Source organism: Hibiscus syriacus, unplaced genomic scaffold (assembly GCF_006381635.1).
Source record: "Hibiscus syriacus cultivar Baekdansim isolate YM2019G1 unplaced genomic scaffold, ASM638163v2 tig00004630_pilon, whole genome shotgun sequence".
Taxonomy (NCBI): Eukaryota; Viridiplantae; Streptophyta; class Magnoliopsida; order Malvales; family Malvaceae; genus Hibiscus; species Hibiscus syriacus.
In genome coordinates, this window is record NW_024062021.1 from 758,956 (window position 1) to 776,415 (window position 17,460).

General features: G+C 36.3%; 1 pseudogene; it reads left to right on the forward strand.

Moving 5' to 3' along the window:
* The first annotated feature begins 13,114 nt into the window (after positions 1-13,114).
* Positions 13,115-17,347, forward strand: LOC120196110 (annotated as a pseudogene).
* The last annotated feature ends 113 nt before the right edge of the window (positions 17,348-17,460 follow it).

Sequence of the window (17,460 nt, forward strand, 5' to 3'; positions counted from 1 at the left end):
CCCCAGAATCGCAAATCAGTTTCCAGAATCGCAACGCGATTCTTGAAAATCGCGATGCGATAGTACAAATTCGCATTGCGATTTTCCATAATCGCAACGCGAATATGAAAATCGCAACGCGAACACATAAATCGCAACGCGTATCCGTAAATCGCAACGTGTATCCGTAAATCGCAACGCGTATGGGTAAATCGCAATGCGTATCCGTATATCGCAACGCGTATCCGTAAATCGCAACGCGTATCCGTAAACCGCAACGTGTATCCGTAAATCGCAACGCGTATCCGTAAATCGCAATGCGTATCCGTAAATCGCAACGCGTATCCGTAAATCGCAACGATAATCCGTAAATCGCAACGCGTATCCGTAAATCGCAACGATAATCCGTAAATCGCAACGAGAATCTGTAAATCGCAACGATAATCCGTAAATCGCAACGAGAATCTGTAAATCACAACACTGAAATTTTGGGTATATAACACTGAAATCATAAACTAAATCCCTAAATCGCAACTCATTCCATCTCCATCTATCACTCTCTCCGGCGACATCCGTTCCTATATCCAACGACATCCTTCCCCATCCGGCAACAGGTCTTAGTTTCGCATCTCGTTTGTTTAGTTACAACCATGAAATCATCTAATGTTGATCATGTTTGGATAGATTTGTGTTTTGGAGGGTCATGGGATAATGTTAATGGTGTTTTACAATATATGCCTTTACCCATAATCTTCAACTAAAATTGTCTTTACAAAAGTTAACTTATGAAACTCTAATGCTACGTGTTTCAAATAAATTGAATTTAGAGCCCCTAAGTGGATTTAGGCTATCTTATCAGAGAAATGGTAAAGTTTATTTGTTAACCGACAATGAAGATGTTGAACGATTCATTGCTTACATTAGTGTTTCACAAGATGATGTTACATTGTATGTTGTTGAACCTAGAAGTAGTATTGTTGGGTCAGTAGCGGGTAGTAATCAACTAAGTTTTTCTCAAAACCCACAACCTTTCTCTAATCCAAATCCCAATCAACTTTCAGCACCAAATTCCGGTTTTCGTATTGACCAGTTAGACATGATGAGCCAACAGAAAAAATTGTGAGTACTAGTCAGTATTCGAAATTTGGTCTTGGTCAATATCCGGACTTTGATATTGGTCAATACACGGATTTTGATGATGTTTCAGAAGAAGAAACAGACCATGCGTGTAATGATATTGATATTGGTCAATACCCGAATTTTGATGATGAAACAGCCGTTGCCGAAGAATGTAATGTTGATGATAATGAGGAGGAAGTTACGACTGTGAATGAACATGTTGAACATCCATTCTGTAATTCATATATCCTGAAGAAGAAAAGAAGAAGAAAAGTCCCCGAAGAAAAGAAAATGCCACGGGCGTATAACTGGAATATGCCAGAATTACTTCAGATACCGGAAGAAGAGTTGATAAAGAAAGCAGTTGATTGTTACACAAAAGTTATTCGTATCAAGAAAGATGATTGTTTTGATACAAAGAAGACTTGAAGATAGCTTTATATACGAAATGTGTGGAAGATGGCTATCACTAAAAGTTAACAAATCAAGCAAAGATCGTTTCGAAACAAGGTGTATGATTGACAAAAACTGTACGTGGCGTATGATTGCAAAGAGAATAAAAGATTGCAAAATGTTTCAAGTTAGGACTTTTATTGATAAACATACATGTTCAAGAACCCAAGTTTTTCCTCACCATAGACAGGCAAACAAAAAGGTGTTGGGTGGTTTTCTGGCTGAGTTAATGTTTTTGAATGGCAGGGTATATCGGGGACATGAAATTATGACTGACATGAATGCTCGGTTCAAGATTAGTATATCATATTCTTAAGCTTGGAGAGCCAAATTTATGCCTTGGAATTGTTGAGGGGGTCGCCAGAAGCATCGTTTGCCCAACTGCCGGCTTATTGTCACAATTTAAAGCTGAAAAATCCTGGGTCGGTAACTCATATCAAAACAGATAGAGATGGACGCTTTGAGTTGCTGTTTATCGCCATTGGTGCTACGGTTAGTAAATCAATATAATTTTGTTGACTCATTTTTGTTAGTTACATGCATTTCACATTTAAATGATTATATTTCTTGTGTATATTATTTTGTAGATTCGTTCGTTTATTACTTGCATGCGCCCAGTTATTATAGTTGACGGAGCACATTTGAAAGGTCGATACCTTGGAGTAAACTTATTAACAGTAGCCATGGATGCTAACAATGGGATATTGCCAATAGCTTACGGGTTGGCAAATCTGAAACCTCTGATTCATGGACATGGTTTATGGGCATCTTAGGGATTGCATAGGTCCTATTAGCAATCTGACAATCATATCCGATAGGGCAAACTCAATTGACAACGCTGTTAGAAGGTGTTTCCCAGATGCTTTTCATGGACTTTGTGGTGTTCATTTGTATAGAAATCTAAAATCAAGGTCTGCTGGTATAAAAAGCACAAATGGACATACTGGAAGGCTGTAAAAGCTTATCGGGAAGTGGATTTCAATAAGCATATAAATTGTTTAAGACGTGTTTTGCCTCAGTGTGCTCAAACACTAGAAGATGTCGGGTTTGAAAGATGGTCAAGAGTACATCAACTTGGAGCAAGATATGGTTTCATGACGTCTAATAGTGCAGAATCAATCAACGCTCTAAGTCGTCATTCCCGGAAATTACCCATTACTATGTTAATGGAGTTTTTTCGAGCCTCTATTCAACAGTGGTACTACAAGAAAAGAAACCATGCAGGTATTATTTCTTTGAATTCGTAACTTATCATATTTATATATTTTACTAAGTATTGTTTATTTAAATTTACAGGAACATTGGAACATCGTGTTACCCATGGACTGAAAAAAAGATAACGAAACGTGTTGTGAAGTCACGTCATGGAGAGTTGAACCATGTTCAAACACTTTGTTTCAAGTACTGGATAATAACTTAAATGGGCTAGTCGATCTAATGCAAAGACGTGTAGTTGTATGAAATGGCAAACATCTGGTTATCCGTGTGGCCATGTTATAAAAGTTGCTCTTCATTTAAACCAAGATGATTCAAGCGCATACGCTATGGATTGCTACACTACAGAAGTTTATCGACAGACTTATGCCGAGATTGTCTACCCTATTCCACATCCTTCTGAGTGGGACATACCAGATGACTTACAAACAGTTTTGCCACCAGCCATGGACAGAAGGCTACCTGGCCGACCAAAAGTCACGATCGTATACCGTCTAAGGGTGAAGAGAAGAAGAGATCGACATGTAGTCGGTGCAAGGAAAGTGGTCATACAAGGTTGACATGTGGATCACCAGTGCCATCAAAATCATCTTTTCCTCTACCAAAATATGGATCCTCATCAAAATCCAAAGCTCATATGGTGTGAACTTTGTATTAGTAAACGTTGTTATTCAGTTGTATTATGTAAACGTTTTAACATTTAACATTTTATGTGTATTATGTAACGTTGCCATCAAAAGCTCATAGCAAACGTTGTATTATGTGGATTTTATGTGTGAACTTTTAACATTTTCAGTTGAATTAATGACTCAGGCCACCATTTTGACTTAACCAACTCTTGTTATTCAGTTGTTATCACTATTAGGCATGCATTTGACTATCGCAACACGGAAAATACAATCGCAACGCGAAATGAAAATCCCAACATGAAAATCGCAACGCGAAATGAAATCGCAACGAGAGAATCGCAATGCGAAATGAAAATCGCAATGCGAAATGAAAATCGCAACGAGAGAATCGCAATGCGAAATGAAATCGCAATGCGAAATGAAAATCGAACCGACATAATCGCAATGCGAAATTAAAATCGCAATACGAAATGAAATCGCAATGCGAAATGAAAATCGCAATGCGAAATGAAAATCGCAACGAAAGAATCGCAATGCGAAATGAAAATCGCAATGCGAAATGAAATCGCAACGAGATAATCGCAATGCGAAATTATAAACATTGCGATTTTCATTTCCGCATTGCGATTTTCATTTCGCATTGCGATTCTCTCGTTACGATTTTCATTTCGCATTGCGATTTTCATTTCGCATTGCGATAGTCATTTTGCCTTCAACATAATGCAGATTGAAATCAACAAATCAACCATTACATTTCAATCAATTAAACAAGCACAAATAAGAATTATGTTCGCATCAATTACACAAATCAACTTTACAAATCATCTTTTACAAATCAATTAAACAATCAAAAATAAGCAATAATTCTTATTTCCGATCATCTACTATTGAATCAACTTTTACAAATCAATTAACAATCAAAAAACAATCAATTAAACTATTGAATCAACTTTTGCAGCTCGACATCATTTTCACGCAGTTCACTTCTGAGATTAACCTGCAGAACCAAACATTTGTTCAAACAACACTTTCTACGCAAATTATTGAATTCTAGTTACTTAACCAAACATTTTCATTTATAGTATAAACTTACCAATTGTTTATGGACATTTTTATAACGCGGATGCAGGTAGGCAGCGTCTCGTATATATCGATTTAGCCATATAATGCCGAAACCACAAGCCTACTGCAGCTTTATCTCTATCGGTGGGAGGTAGATACTTGATGCTTCCCGTCGTCAAACGCTCCAACGCCAAGCATACGAGAGGACCACAATCTCCTCTGGCTCCGCTCGTTTGTTGTGGCGCGGTCTCGTCTCTAATAACTGTAATATTGAGCTTCTTTGGCTTCTTGTTTCCAGAACGAGTCCAATAATTGATCGCATCCAAGAATTTAGCCAAATGAGAGCTCCATCCCTTAATAACATCTCTTAAATCAGCCAATGATATGTAATTTATCATGCTGTCATACACTATTGTCTTAAGGGATGGGAGCTGAAGCTCGACGAGAATCCAATGTTTACGTTCCAAAACAGGGATAAACACCTGCAATCATAAGTAATAATTCATTCATTTGCGCACTTATTTCATAAAACCTTTAAACTCAATCTAAAATAAATACTAACCTTATCGACCTCCCACCATGCAGGATAAAGTTTAGCTTGTCCATTGCCCAAATCAAATGATTCATCTCGTGCATTCTTCAAGTGAACGGCGTGAAAAGACGTCGGCATTATTGTATATCGTATATTTTTATTTTTCTTAAGTTTTCTTATTATTAGAAGACGTGTCACCCACGCATCGATATGCTGTTTTACAAAAAAGACATATATAGTGACTTACATAATTTAAAAAAAATTAATCAAATTGAAATATAAGAAAAATATAAGACTTACCCCCCCATCGAAATAGCCATTGTCTTCGACCCCTAATAATACGCCCCACCAAGGCCGTTCAAGCAACAAAAAGATATCATCGGTGAGCTTGCATATGTCAGTGAAACACCCCTTGCTCCGCTCATGTAGATAAAAATCAACTGCGTCTTAGCCCAAAGGTGTTATCCAAAATTGTGTCCGGTAGTTGTTCCCTCTCCTCTTCAGATACCGGTATGGTACTGGCCGTAACTCATACGAGAGCCAACTCTCATCCATCATGTCCGGAACCGTGGGGGTTTCTCAATACTTCGATATATTACCCCATGTGAATCAGACTCTGGAATGGTGGGAGGGACCTCTTCAACGATGACAGTTGCCTCTTGAACGGTGGGAGGGGACTCTCGAGGAATGATATGGGGGGCCTCTTCAACGATAGGAGTGGACTCTTGAGGGATGACAGGCGAGTCGGGCTTCTTCTTGCGGTGTCTTCGCACTATTGGGGTGTACGGAGACTTAATAGCACGTGCACGCTGTCTGATGCGTGAACTCCGTCGTGCAAGCATAACCCGACGTAAAGCATCCACTCTATCGGGCCGCTAAATAATTAAATACAAAAATCAGTAAATAAACAGACATGATCTTTAAACAGTGAAAACAAAGACAAATATGTTTCAAACTTGCATTGTATTCACCCAAGTCATTATTCTATCATAGTTCACAAAATGCATCAGATAACAAAGAAAATATGTTTCAAACTAATACCCTGAAGTTAGTATTTGTCTTTGTTTTGTCTATTGGTTGAAGTAATGCAATCCATTCAAGTTTCATTTGCAGAAGAAGAAATAGTTTACTTTCGCAACACGAAACTTAAAATCGCAACGCGAAACCAAATCGCAACGCGAAATGAAAATCGCAACGACAGAATCGCAATGCGAAATGAAAATCGCAACGAAGAATCGCAACGCGAAATGAAAATCGCATTGCGATTTTCATTTCGCGTTGCGATCTTGTCGTTGCGATTTTGGTTTCGCGTTGCGATTCTGTCGTTGCGATTTTCATTTCGCGTTGCGATTTTGGTTTCGCGTTGCGATTTTAAGTTTCGTGTTGCGAAAGTAAACTATTTCTTCTTCTGCAAATTGAAACTTGAATGGATAATTTACTTTCAACCAAAAGACAAAACAAAGACAAATACTATTTCACAGTGTTAAAGAATACACAGTTTAGCAAATTGGCAGCAACCGAACAAATTTACTTTCAACCAAAAGACAAAACAAAGACAAATACTATTTCACAGTGTTAAAGAATACACAGTTTAGCAGAATTGGCAGCAACCGAACAAATTTACTTTCAACCAAAAGACAAACAAAGACAAATACTATTTCACAGTGTTAAAGAATACACAGTTTAGCAGAATTGGCAGCAACCGAACAAATTTACTTTCAACCAAAAGACAAAACAACGACAATATATTTCACATGTTAAAGAATACACAGTTTAGCAGAATTGGCAGCAACCGAACAAATTTACTTTCAACCAAAAGACAAAACAAAGACAAATACTATTTCACAGTGTTAAAGAATACACAGTTTAGCAGAATTGGCAGCAACCGAACAAATTTACTAAGCAATCTAAGTGAAATGGCTAATCTAAGTGAAATTACGAGTAAATTATCATTAAGTTAAATATGGAAAATCTTAAACTTACCTCGTTGCGTAGAGTATGAACCTCATTCTGCAACGATATCATCTCACGTAGAGCGCAACCTCACCACGTAAAGTTGACACCTCCACACGCCATGCACCATCGTTATCGCGTAGAGTACCGATCTCCTCACGCAAGGCATTGACCTCATCACGTAACTCCCTTGACTCATCCCGTTGAGGTGGAGGTGGAGAACAGGGAGATAGGAGTCGTGCATCTTTGCCGGTCGCCTATCATGAGGTGATGGTGGAGAAGAGGCTCGATGATGTGACGGGATAGGTGATGGCTCTCGTTCTAGAGATGTATAGTCGGGTCGATCGGGTGATGGCTCTAGGTGAGGTGATGCTCTCGAATTGGAGGAAGTGGATGCTGCTCATCATCCGTGCCATCAAAAAATTCTGACTAGCTTGCCACCAATCAGTGGCAAGCTCTTCCTCCGTGGGTGTCAGTCTTTGTATGGAATGTTGGTCTCCTAAAATATAAAACTCAAACAAAGTTAAACGTCTACTATTAATAACTTGTTTATATATTATATGAAAGTATTTGTGTTAACTTACATTATTTATTGTGGCATATGGTATTAAGTCTTCCCAATCCAACAGAGTTTTCCTCTTCCAGGAAATAGCCCTGGGAATATCATTTGACGTTTTTATTGCATATGTACGCATGCTGGGGAAAGCCTCGAATATCCAAATCTACAAACAATATAACAAAATTAGTAATTGTTAAATAATTAATTATAATTTTAGAAACATTATATAGAAATTCTTACCTTAAAGGCCCAAACAAAGCCTGACAAAGTGTATTTGGACCCATCGCCCCGCAAACTTTTGCGGTCATCAAAGGCAGACGACAACTTAGTCCAGGTAGCTTTCCATATATACGAACCCCACGGAAACAGATTCCATGCATTCAGGTCCTCTACCAATATTATTAGCTCCCGATGAATAGGTTGTCTGGCTCTCTGCCTAAAAAGCCGGCATACACAAGTAGTAGAAGGCATACTCTCGGACAACATCGACGTCTTCCATCCGAGTGAAACCAGCTTTCTTATTAATAATTTCTTCAGGTCGTCGACATGTAGGTTCGGCTTCTCCATTGACTCATCCGGAAAAACCCGGGATAACCATGATGGGCGGGCGATATGACGAGTGTACCGGCCTACATCATCGTGTCCGAATCGTAGACCAGTGATTAAGCAAACTCCTTCCGCCCAAAGCAAGTATACGCTGGTGGAAAATGAAACCATATCTCTTCCTCACCACGTTGTATACTGTCGGTAGATTTGATGTCATGTCTGAAGCCACAAATGGGTCAAATTAGCATCTCCACCCGGATGCTGTACTCTCAGCCATGGCCCGAAGCAGGTTTCCTCAAACAATTGTCTTTGAGCAGGTGAAAGCTTCTTTGCAATTGTAGTGGCCAGCTGACTTTATTTCTCAAGTCAATTGAGCCGAAAAAAATTTCTACAAAAACAATAAACATACCAGTTAGATATACCAAAAACTACACTGTGAAGATATACCAAAAACAATAAACATAAAAAGTAGTAGTTTATTCTTTAAACTAAAATTTGCAACACTGTTTTGTCTTTTGGTTGAAATGAAAATCGCAACGAGAGAATCGCAACGCGAGATGACAATCGCAACGAGAGAATCGCAACGCGAAATGAAAATCGCAACGAGAGAATCGCAACGCGAAATGAAAATCGCAATGCGATTTTGGTTTCGCGTTGCGATTCTCTCGTTGCGATTTCCATTTCGCGTTGCGATTCTCTCGTTGCGACAGTCATTCTCTCGTTGCGATTTTCATTTATCTCGTTGCGACTCTTCTGCAAATTGAAACTTGAATGGATTGCATTACTTCAACCAAAAGACAGAACAAAGACAAAGACAAATACTAACTTGAAAATCGCAACGAGAGAATAGCAACGCGAAATGAAAATCGCAACGACAGAATCGTAACGCGAAATGAAATCTAAGTGAAATGGTTAATCTATTATTGAAATGACCAGTAAACTTATCATCAGTTTCAATATGAAAAACCTACAATAATGCAAACATTTCAAAATAAAAATAATTAAAAAACTAACCCTCGGAGGTTGATTTTCCATTTCTGAATATTGTGAGGGATTTCTGACGTGAATGGTTGTGAGGGATTTCGCCGGAGATGGGGACGGAAATCTTCGGAGATGGGGACGGATTTCTTCGCCGTAGAGAGTGAGAGATGGAGATGGGACTGAGTTGTGATTTTAGGTTTTAGGTTATGAGTTGCGATTACGGGATTTTGTCTTAATATTCTTTTTGTAATTTGAAAATAAAATACGCGTAGCGATTATAATGGCGCTTTAAATATCGCGTTGCGATTTACGGATACGCGTTGCGATTTTATGTATTATCGTTGCGATTTACGGATACGCGTTGCGATATACGGATACGCATTGCGATTTACCCATACGCGTTGCGATTTACGGATACACGTTGCGATTTACGGATACGCGTTGCGATTTATGTGTTCGCGTTGCGATTTTCATATTCGCGTTGCGATTTTGGAAAATCGCAATGCGAATTTGTACTATCGCATCGCGATTTTCAAGAATCGCGTTGCGATTTTGGAAACTGATTTGCGATTCTGGAAACTGATTTGCGATTCTGGGGATCGCGTTGCGATTTTTATTTCGCGTTGCGATTTTGTTGGTCATTTTGGCAAATCCAAAAAAAGTTGGTTAAAATCGTATATTATAACTTTTTTTTGGTCACTGAGGCGATTTTCTCTTTGTTTAAAGGTTGATGATAAAGTAAAATAGGAAGCTATTCAATTTGAAAGATTGAGTTTCGCCGGTAAAAAAATAACACGTGTAAAGATATAATTGGAAGGGCATTAAAAGAGGCACACAAAAGGGCAGATGAATTTCTTTCGGTTTGTGATTATGGATGGTAATGGATCCTCACTCAACCCGAATCCGTAGATTTAAATTCGTTTTATAGCGTCTGGATCTTAAAATTTTAGACCTAACGAATCCTGATTGGATATAGATCTTCTTATTAAAGTACAGATTCGACTTCAAATCTATTACTAAGATACCGTATCTGGATCCGTTTATGAAAAAAATCCACCTTTAGTTTTAAATTAATATTTAAATTTCACAAATATTAATATTACATAATCTTAATATATATATATATATATATATATATATATGACATATATTATTATATTACATAACCTTAATATTAATAGTTAAATTTCACAAATATTATTTTCATTAAACAAAATTTTCTTTGGTTGGTTGTTTATTTTAGGATGTTGATAATTTAAATAGTAATAAAGACTAGCACTCTAAGGAGATAGAAGTGTGGTACTTAACTTAAGACAATAGAATGTGTCATGATATACATTTTCTAATGTTTGTGTTATTCAAAAGACATTTTGTGTAATAGTATTGGAGTTTTTTTTTTGAGACTTTAATTTATCGTTTTTTATTCTATTACTAGTTGTATTTAAATTAATCTTTCCTCCATTAGAAATGTAATATGAAATTAGTCAATGAAAATTTTATTACGTTAAAAAAATAGATCAAATGGTCATTTTTATAACAGACTGTTTTAAACCCACTTTAGACCCAGATTCATGAGATTCGTTGGATATGAATTCGGGTTCCAATTTTCTAGACCTGTGGATCAAGGGCAGGTCTGGATCCAAGATGTGAAAATGGGTATAGATTTGGGTTTAACTAGATTCGGTCTAGATTCGACCCGTTGTCATCCCTAGTTGTGATGGTGTTAAAAAAAGAGCGGAAATTAGATTGATTCCTTCACCTATTAATAATAAAAAAAGAAGTAAAAAAAATTAAGCTTACACGTACCATGAAATTAAGAAAAAATCAAGTTTGAAATAAAACCAAGGATACGGGAGGATAAAAGGGAGAACGCCAAAGGAAAATCGAGTATGGACACCATTATTTCTTCCATTAACCTATTAACACAAGTTTAAGTTGATAATCGAAAAATAAAAATACATGTCTTTTTCTTCTTCTTCTTCTTCTTCTTCTTACCATTATTTCTTCCATTAACCTATTAACACAAGTTTAAGTTGATAATCGAAAAATAAAAATACATGTCTTCTTCTTCTTCTTCTTCTTCTTCTTCTTCTTCTTCTTCTTCTTCTTCCTCCTTTGGTATCACCCTTCAAACTTCTTCTTCTTCTTCTTCTTCTTCTTCTTCTTACCATTATTTCTTCCATTAACCTATTAACACAAGTTTAAGTTGATAATCGAAAAATAAAAATACATGTCTTCTTCTTCTTCCTTTGGTATCACCCTTCAAACTTCTTCTTCTTCTTCTTCTTCTTCTTCTTCTTTCTTCTTCTTTTCTTCTTCTTCTTCTTCTTTTTTTGGTATCACCCTTCAAATTCTTCTTTTTCTTCTTCTTCTTCTTTTCTTCTTCTCTCTTCTTCTTCTTCTTTTCTTCTTCTTCTTCTTCTTCTTCTTCTTCTTCTTCTTCTTCTTCTTCTTTCTTCTTCTTCTTCTTCTTCTTCTTCTTCTTTCTTCTTCTTCTTCTTCTTCTTCTTCTTCTTCTTCTTCTTCTTCTTCTTCTTCTTCTTCTTTTCTTCTTCTTCTTTTTTCTTCTTCTTCTTCTTTTCTTCTTCTTCTTCTTCTTCTCTTCTTTTTCTTCTTCTTCTTCTTTTCTTCTTTCTTTTCTTCTTCTTCTTCTTCTTCTTCTTCTTCTTTTCTTTTCTTCTTCTTCTTTTCTTCTTCTTCTTCTTCTTCTTCTTCTTCTTTTCTTCTTCTTCTTCTTCTTCTTCTTCTTTTCTTCTTCTTCTTCTTCTTCTTCTTCTTCTTCTTCTTCTTCTTCTTCTTCTTCTTCTTTTCTTCTTCTCTTCTTCTTCTTCTTCTTTTCTTCTTCTCTTCTTCTTCTTCTTCTTCTTCTTCTTCTTCTTCTTCTTCTTCTTCTTCTTCTTCTTCTTCTTCTTCTTCTTCTTCTTCTTCTCTTCTTCTTCTTCTTCTTCTTCTTCTTCTTCTTCTTCTTCTTCTTCTTCTTCTTCTTCTTCTTCTTCTTCTTCTTCTTCTTCTTCTTCTTCTTCTTCTTCTTCTTCTTCTTCTTCCTTTGGTATCACCCTTCAAATTCTTCTTCTTCTTCTTCTTCTTCTTCTTCTTCCTTTGGTATCACCCTTCAAACATTTGACTGCACAGTTCGACCTCGTGGTGTGCTTTGCATGTGACGTCCTCTCGAAGGGGGTGGACCATTAATTGTCTGTCGTAACATTGAACCCTGGCAACAAAAACACTGTCCCATGTTGCATGAATCTTTCAGTCATCATTCCTTCGGTTTGGTTTTCATCAGTTCGCATGCTTATTTCAGTCTAAAAACATCCTAAAAAATTGTTGCAAGCTTGCAGAGAAATGTTCTTAATTTTCTCAGAGTTCCGATGGTTTTTTTCCAAATATTAATACACATTATTACATTACCCTAACATAAATGAAAGCATATTAAAGTCAAGAAAGATGAAACTACTTTAATTAATTTCAACCAATACATCAAAAAGGGGGGAGAAAATGTAAGCTTTAATTAATATTCTCATTTGACGATGTTGATATCATATTTTTTCCTTTTTAGAGTAAACTCAAAATCTATAAATAAATTAAATTTAGAAATAATTATGACTTTAATTCAAAAATTTATTTAATTAAAATTTGGAGTCACTATCGAGCTTTGAGTTAGGTAGGTGAATATCTTTTAAAATAATTTAAGAAAAATCATTTTTAAGACAAAAATTGATCCGTATTTACCAAATATTCATTTTAAAAGGTTCATTTGCATGTTAGAAGATGGGTTTTTTTAGCATATAAAATATGTAGCATTAGTGCTTATAATCTATGAGTTTAGACTCATGGATGCACCTAGGGGCAACCGGACAATGGTTCTTATAAATTTTAAATTATCATATATTTCATATATTTTCTTTGTATCTTCTGTTGATAATTTTCTTCTATAAAATTTTAAAAGTTCGTCTTTTAACATAAAATTCTGCTTAGTTGTCAAATAATAAGGCCATGCATGTTTAATGGAACAAGCATTCATTCATCATAGCAGGCCAATAAATTTTATTGCAGGGAGTGAAAATAGAGTGGGATTAAACAAGAAGGAAAGGTATTACTACTGCAAAAGGGAGAGCGACTCAGGGGAAGTGATGGGTCGAGGATGGTGGAAGGCAACGAGTCATGTAAAGGCAATTTCATCAGCAAATGGAGGAGTGATGGGTTATAAAAGACCTCTAACTTTCCATAGGTTTAATCAAGATAACAAAAGAGACCGAAAACATGCCACCAAAACTGACTGGATCATGAACGAATTCGCCCTTCACTCACTTCCTACGGTTCCTTTTTGAAACAGACTAATGCTTATTATAAGTACATAGAAAGGGCCAACTAATGCCAATTATCCCATGACCAAAGGTCTGAAAATGGTTTCTCCAATGAAGTGTCAAGCTGATCATCATCATCATATAAAACATCATGTTTGAATTTGACGAATAATCATTGTCGTAATTAACGTTGTTGTATACAGGTAATGGCGGCTTCATCAATGGCAGTGGATGTTCAAAAGCAAACTCCAACTGCACGAGGGTTATGTTCCTGCAAATGGAGGAGTTGCTGCAGATATTCTCCATTGATGTCATGTCTTCTTTCAGCTTCTCTTTTCCACTGGGTATTCGTCAAAACATGTAACAAATCCAGCCGGTGTACCCTGCAACCCACAAAGATTCCCACTTTATATATCCCACCAAGAACGTGATGAATTTGAGACGAAAAGTCTTTTTGTTTAAAAAAGAAAAGAAAAGAAAACTATCCTTCTAAACCAAACCCAAAAATTAAAAATAAGTATTTTTATAAAAGTGTTTTGAGATACTCCATTAAAATGCTTAAAAACTCTTATTTAATATTTTCTATTACTTTTTTTAATCAATGTCTAAAATGAATAGTTTGTGGAATTAATCAAGTGAATTTAGTAGTAAAAGATAATTTTATTCTCTAGAGGTTCTAAATTCAAGCATGTCTATATTTTTCAAATTTATTGATTTAAATTAGAACTAAATTGATTAAATGTGTAACTAATAAGGATCAAATATGTAAATGTATAATTTTTTAACTATCACGTTAGCCCCTCAAATATTACCAGCATGTGGTTTAATTGTCAATACTTAAATAGTCGAGTGATTTTGATTGACAAAACTTACATATTTAAATGATTTAATTAACAAAATAGAAAGACTGATGATCAAAATGAAAATACGTAATAGTTAAGTGTACACGAATATAGTTTATCCTTTATTTTATTCTTCGTTTATATTCTAAAGAGTGACTACACGGACAGACAGAGAAAAGATGGGAGTAACAAAGGAACAAGTTGAATCTTCATTGACTTCAAAATTAAAGCCCCTTCATGTGGTACCCTCCCCTTTCTCTCTACTTTTCTTTTTCACGTTTTGTTTATTCTGAATTGAAGTTTGAGCAACCTCGTTCGTTCTGGGTTCTTTCTATGTTTCCTGTTTGCGTTTCATGTTAGGTTAAAAGTATGCAATTCTATTGATGTTTCCTCAAATATAATAACCCATGAACAAAATCTTGCTATTTCTTTGCTTTTCCTTTTTTTTTTTTGAAGAATTAATGATTAAATGTGTTTTATTTCTAGGACAAAACGCATGATAATACTCTTTATGCAAAACGAATATGTTTTGTTTGCTAATATCAATGAAGTAAAAATAGGTTGGGGAAAATGCAAGGGGATTATGGGTAGAACTTCAATTTTTGGTAGAATGCTTGGGGGACAACATATTTTGAATTGATGAGAGCCATGCTGATTGCTTACTTTAATGATTTTTTCCTCAGTTTTTTATGTTACTCTCGAAATGTCTGAGAATAAAGCTTTGAGATGAAGATGGTACCCTATCATATTGCCTTTGGTCTCACCTGAGAGTAGAATATCAAATGCTAATTTTCCTTTTTTTTTTTTTCTTTTAATATCTAAAAGGTTTGGCTATGGCATTTGTAATAGCCATTTTCAATATTCAAGGCTTTGACGAGGAGTAATTGTGACATTCTAGCTTCCAGCTGACTTGTCTTCTAGCATGATTGACCGAGTTTCAATGAGAACTAATCTTTTGTGATTGTCGCCTCATATGATTGTGAATATGTAAGATCAAATATTTGGAATACTTTCATTTGCTGGTAGAAGAACACGACGGTCGTTTTCTGCCTATTTGAATGCAGTTGATCATTATTGGGCCAACTTGGGAAGAAAGTTTACTGGACATTTTCCAAATAGGTTTATACACACTGGTTTTTTATGGAAAAGATTAATTGCTTTAATGGTGTTAGTTGTTAGTACCTCCTCTATGTTGTACCATCTTCTTCGAAGTGTCAGTGTCACCTGTCTTTTTTGTTTTTCATTTTGTTCTTCTTGCTGCATGAGGGAAGTCTTCCATAACATATACTACTGCATATTTCTCGTTGGTTTAGAACATTTGCCATGTACCCAAATGGTTTTGAACTCACATATTTATCCTTTCTTTCGATTCTTATGTAATATTGACTTGGCCTTGTGGTCATTGTCATCGGCATTCTTTGTCCCTATTAATATGAGCTATGTTGCATGGGGACGGGGACAGGAAACATTAATTTTTAAAAATACAGAAATAATTTTAAAATTATAAATAAAATCAAATATCAAGATTCAAACAATAATATTAATTTTAAAATAATAAAATCCATAAATAAATCACAATATTAAAATATCAAATCTCAAAATTTAAATTAAGATAAAAAATAGAGTCTTTAGGTGTGATATCATCAAAATCAAACAGTGACATCCTCAATATCAAGATAAACTTCTGATATTGTATTCTTGCAAACAACAAAAAGACATTGCAAGTTGTTTTAACCTTTTTTAGCTCTGTCGACACATGGCAATGGAATTTGAAACTGAGTTTCTTACATTTCTCTAAATACCCATTAACAATATTGAGATTCCCATTACCCCGGGGATCAAAGAGAGCTGCTTTGAAGCAGTCAAAGCATTTAAATACCTGTTCAGACTAAGCAAGATCTTACCTTTGTTGAACATAGTCTTGAAATGGATGAGTTCGATTCGAAGTGCTCCGTCACAGTCTTGAAGTGCTCGGGTAGCTTCGACCTTGCCTCGGCTCGATTCGAGAAGGCGCTACAGAGAGATTTATCGAGCTTGGTGAGATGATATGGGTCTGGGTTGGCACTCGATCCAATCCGCTGCTTCTTCGTTTCGTTCTCTTCATCCTCCCTTGTTTCCACTAGTTCTCCTTCGTCTTCTTCTTTCCCATCTTCTAAACTTATTTTTCCTTTCGCTTTCGATGCATCTCAGCAGCCAGTTTACTTTCCTCAACAATATGGAAATACTCCAACCCGTATGTCGATGTTCCGCTCGTTGCAGCAAAATCAGCAGCAACAATGGTTTGTTTATCGGCCATTTTATGCTGCAGTTGCACGGGGACGGCAGATGAAGGCCGTCCCCGAAACGTCCCTTGCAAGCACCGAAACATCCCCGTATCGTTCGGTCATACCCTGCCAGCGTGGCACGTCCCCGGTACGTTCCTCAGCCGTCCCCGTATCGTCCCGTGCCAGGGACGTTTCGGGTACTTGAAACGGCCTTCCTTTGTCGTCCCCGTGCAACATAGAATATGAGTATGAGATTACATGTTCAATCACACGTGACAACTTGTTTGTCTGGCAGGGTTCCCTTCTGACTAGGTTAGTCATATTTTTTATTTGAGATTTCCTGATCGGTTTTCTTGCGTTGATGATTTCTAGTAACATGAAAATGAAAATTTTCTTACATGTTTATTATATGTTACTTATACTTGAACAGAGGAGTGCCTTAAGATCTATTTCTTTTCGATTTTGATGCATGTATGTCTGATATTATTTTTGTGTAAACTCATCTTTGTATTTGTTTGTTTCAGGAAGTGACTGATACGTCCGGAGGGTGAGCTATATTCTGAGCATTTTATTTTAACCTTTTGGCCGTAATCCATCAATTTTAAATACTATGCTGAGTTATTTGATCAGATCAGGTCCGGTGCAAGTTTTGTAATCGAGATTGTGTCGGAACAATTCGAGGGGAAGAGACTTCTGGAGAGGCATCGGATAGTAAATGCTGCACTGGAAGAGGAAATGAAGCAAATTCATGCCTCTATATAAAGAAAGCTCTCACCCCGAGCAGTGGAAACAGCAGCAAGAGGCAGAAAAATCGAAATCGGATGCTTAGGAAGATGGTCCTAGTAATTCAGACATTGAAATAAAAGAGGTCGGAAACATCATTTTGATTGTTACTTGACCTAGAATTACCATGGAACGTTGGATTTATGGCTTGATTTCAGTGTTGAGAGAGTTGAGTTGGAAGAAAAAATGTTATATATTTTCTAAAAAATAATATTTGGATGAAATCGTGTCAAGTTCAA